The sequence below is a fragment of the Macaca thibetana genome, chromosome X (genome assembly GCF_024542745.1).
Source record: "Macaca thibetana thibetana isolate TM-01 chromosome X, ASM2454274v1, whole genome shotgun sequence".
In the NCBI taxonomy this organism is placed as follows: Eukaryota; Metazoa; Chordata; class Mammalia; order Primates; family Cercopithecidae; genus Macaca; species Macaca thibetana.
In genome coordinates, this window is record NC_065598.1 from 136,959,866 (window position 1) to 136,964,292 (window position 4,427).

Sequence of the window (4,427 nt, forward strand, 5' to 3'; positions counted from 1 at the left end):
GAGAGAAGGTTTTCCCAATTTTTTAACAAAATATAAAATTCTTACTTTTAAGTCAGATAAATGACAAGACGTGTGTAAGTACTATTCATAAACTAAGATTCTGAAACCAATTAAACCTGCTACTAAAGTAAAAGCACTTGAAAATAACCAAAAGAAAAACAGGTAAATATATAAACCACTCACATGAAACAGAAATGCAGAGAACACTGTTTTATCTCCAGCCCCACCTGGGCCCTCCACTATGTAGAACCTCAACTGCCTTCTTCAAACACAAAGGGAAGAAACTACCCTAAACTTCTCTCAGGACAGGAGAAGTTGCTGGACATGAAACTGAAGCTTGCACTGGGCATGGCAGTGGCATCATCTGTGGTGGAAATTATGGCCTGGGCTCTCTCTTCCACATCTTTCAAAGCATCTTTGTACCAGGATGGAAAGGAAATAGGGATACTATTGTTTAGCTTGGCCAAAAACTCTAGTACTTTCTGCTTGGTGCTTTCTGAATGGGTTCTTAGACCCCACAGGAATTCATAATGTGGAGGAGAACTCTTGGGCACCTACCGATACTCCAAGTAATGTTCCTGTACCCAAACTTTAATGAGGAGCTCCCTGGGTTCCCCATAGACGAAGTGCTCCCTCCCAGCATACACCCCTATTGCCTTCAGCAGTTCCCAGATGACCTCCTCAGAGGCACAGCTGCCCTTTATGAAGATCATACTCAGAATAAGAATCAGGAGGCAGTTCTCGGACCTGCCCTTGTCATCACTACCCTCATCGGTGCGGTCTACTGTGTTTGCAGACACATAGAAGTGGTCAGGGCCCACTTCTATCAGGGCAAGGCCAAAAAGCAGCTTTATGAACTCACCGGCTTTCTCGAGTATCATAGGAAAGTAGTCTTTGTACTTGGTGATGACAACCGTCAGCATCTCTGACTCTGTTATAGGCTCCTTTGTTTGATATTTGAGGAGCAGGAACTCGGCCACCTTTTCATCTAGTGTATATGTGAAACAGAACTGACTCTCTGGCAGGCCAGGACAGGTACTGGCATCCTCCTCTTTTTGGCTGCTGGACTCTTCATTCATTGGGCTTCATGAAACAGAAGAGGAGCAGGAGCTCAGAGGATTCTGGGGAGGACATTGGGAAGGACCCTGTGGAGGACTCTTGGGAGTGCTCTTGAGAAGACTTGACATCCCAGCAGAGTGTACCTCGTCCTCCTCAGGACTACCAAGAATCAGAGAAGAGGAGGATGAGGAGGAGGAAGAGGAGGAAAATACTAAGTAGAAAGTGGAAGAGGAAATGGAGGCTTCCTCCTCTTCCTCATCTGTGGGATCCTATGCATCTATCCAATCCTCTATCACAACTGGGTACTGGGAGTCTTCCTCAAAGTTGGGGAACGGAACACTTGGAAAGAGAGGCATAACGACTTCTTCAGGAGCAACAGGTAAACGTATCAACAGGGATATGGATGATGGGATCCAACAGGCCTGTGGAAGAGAGTGACACTGAATGACCTCAGCTGATAAACTCACCCATGATGGCTCAGCCAAAGGCAGACTTGCAGCTCCTCTTCTCTTAAGGTGGTGTTCTAGGGCCTCACAGGTTGGCTGTCTTCCTAGAGAGATTGTCCCCTGGGCACCTGTAAGAGGATATGAGAAAGCACCTCAGGGCACAGTTGGCAGGCAGAGCCTGAGGCACCAGGAATGACAGTAGGTGGTTAGGGCTCGGTGCTGAGGAGTCTCCCCTGTTTGCGGGGGTAGAGCCTTTGTAACAAAGTCAGGGTGTGCACTCACCTTGACTCCTGGCGCTTCCTGGGCCTCCCCTGCTCTGCTGACTTTAGGAAGTGCAACTCAGACCCAGGTCTTCACATCCTGGTTCCTGGAGCACCTGCAAGAGGACGTAAGGGAGCCTCTCAGGCTAAAGACTGCAAGCAGAGCCTTGGACTTCCCAGGGCTGACAGCTTAGGCTGGCCAGAATCGCAGAGCTCCATAGTTCTGGGCTGCTTGGCCCCCTCAGAATTTAATTAGCAACCTCACAGCTTCTCAGACAGGGCCAGACCCCCACCACTCTGCTGGTCTGAGGCAAAACCCCAGAGCAAACTCCACATCCCTGAGAGCAGTGGGAGGTGGTGCGGTGGCAGCCACTTCCCAGCACTCTCCCACAGGGGCGGTCGGGATAGCCTCACGCCTGTTCTGGTGCACATGTGACTCCTCAGTCCTCACTCTTGTCCCCAGCAGAGTCTGGGAATCTTCCCTCTGCCAACCAGAAGCAGTTCCCCTGCTGACTTGCCACAGGACTCCCAGACCAAGGCCCCCCTCCCCTCCACCTGTCACCTAGAAATGAGAGGGCTGCGGCTCAGCCTGAGCTGACTGGGGAGCTCTGAGAGGGTTGATATGAGGAGCAGGGTGGGAATCTCCGGGAATCTGTTCTCTGAGTGGGAGTTCCCCGAGTCTCCCTCAAAGTCTTCCTATTTATTCCCTAGAGGGCCGGCACCTCCTCCCTTCTTCTATCATGAGGACCCCTCAGCCCTTGGCAGCCATTTTCCTGTCTGGGACCTACAGGTTCGACGGCAGGGGCAGCACACCTGCCAGGGTTTCTTCTCTCTGTGGTGGGAGGTCCCTCAGTTCTTCCTCAGGGCCCTTACCTTGAGGATTGGCCAGGTCTAAGACTTGTCTCTGCTGAACTGAGACGAGCCTCCTCACAAAGTGCCTCAGGTCCTTCAGACTCCCAAGGTGCAAGTCGGGAAAGCACATCCAGGAACCCTGCCGGGCTTGACCAGAGCTGACAGCAGGGGCAGCGAGGGGTGGGGCCTCCTCTCTGCGGAGGAGCCAACCCCCACGTGTCAGTCTCCTTCCATCCTTTCCTGACCACTTTCTGGTCGCCCTCCACCCTTTCCTGCTCACTCCCTAAGCTTTGCTGACCTCTACCTTCTCACCTCCCCAGTCCTTGACACCCTCCACCTGCCCCTTTTTCCAGGGCTGACAGCAAGGAGTGTCTCTTTGCAGCCTCGGCGTCCCCTCCCTGGTGGGAGGTCATCGTCCTTCCACAGAATTCTCTTCTTGATTATTGGCCAGTCCTGGGGCTTCTCCCTCTGCTTAACGGAAGCTGCTCTCCTCAGAGAAAACCTCCCTTCTAGTAGCTGACTCCCAAAATGGAAGTCAGAAAGTTGTAAATCTGGGGACCCTGATGGGCTCCTCCAGAGCTGGCAGCAGGCACAGGGACAGGACAGGGGGCACTACCAGTCGTGGGTGTTCCCTTCCTGCCTTCCTGAGAGGCTGTGCCTGGACTCCTAATACTGCCTGGGATGCCTGACCCTGTGCATCTGAGTCTTTCACCCCCGAATAAGCCCCTCCCATCCCTGAGACCTGCAAGGTAGAAGAGAGGGAGAATCACATCCACCCACAGTGGGATAAAACCTCCCATGCCCAACGCAGGGCTCCACTGCCCCTGTCTGAAATGGGGTAGGAAGGCCCCTCAGTCTCCCTCAAGGTATTAGTTCTTAGGGGGCCTCCACTCCCTCCCTCTCCTGTCCAGACAGCAACATTTGTTCCTTCAGCCGCTAAAACGCATTCCAAATGTTTCCACTTTAACTACTGCTGAGCGTGAAGTTAGCATCATCTCTCCCACAGCCTATGTTGAAGGCTTCCTTATTGTTGCTTCTTTTCCTATCCTTGTTCCTGAAAAAACCGTTGTCTTTTCAGCAGCCCATGTTCCTTTTATTTTTATTTATTTATTTATTTTTTATTATACTTTAAGTTCTAGGGTACATGTGCATAACGTGCAGGTTTGTTACATGTGTATACTTGTGCCATGTTGGTGTGCTGCACCCATCAACTGGTCAGCACCCATCAACTCGTCATTTACATCAGGTATAACTCCCAATGCATTCCCTCCCCCCTCCCCCCTCCCCGTGATAGGCCCCGGTGTTCCTTTTAAAAACCAATATGTGATTATCGTTTTAAATACACACATCAGATTTAACTAGAATGTGAAGTTATATGTGTTTTGGAAAATGTATGTACTCCCATATCTACCAACCAAGTATCATACTGACCAGTTCCACCTGCCTAAAATTCTCCTGTGCATCCCGTTTGAAGTCAATCACTGCACTCTACTAAGCTCCTAGTGAGGAAACAGAGAGACCCTCTCATATTGTTTTATATGGTTTTATACTCAGTACCTATTTTAAGAAAAAAACAAGGAAGTAAAACCAAAGACAGGCAGCCCGGTGCCAGACCCGAAACCAGGCCTGGGCCTGCCTGGCCTAAACCCAGTAGTTAAAAATCAACTCATAACTGAGAAACCGATGTTATTCATAGATTCCAGACATTGTATAGGACACTGTGAAACTTCCTGCCCTGTTCTCTTTCTCTCTGACCACCGGTCTCTCTGACCAGGGGCATGCAGCCCCTGTCACGTACCCCCTGCTTGCT

At 50.6% G+C, this 4,427-nt stretch overlaps 1 pseudogene; it reads right to left on the reverse strand.

The window, feature by feature from the left end:
* Window positions 1-284: 284 nt before the first annotated feature.
* On the reverse strand, window positions 285-1,415 carry LOC126945913 (melanoma-associated antigen C2-like; annotated as a pseudogene).
* Window positions 1,416-4,427: the final 3,012 nt, after the last annotated feature.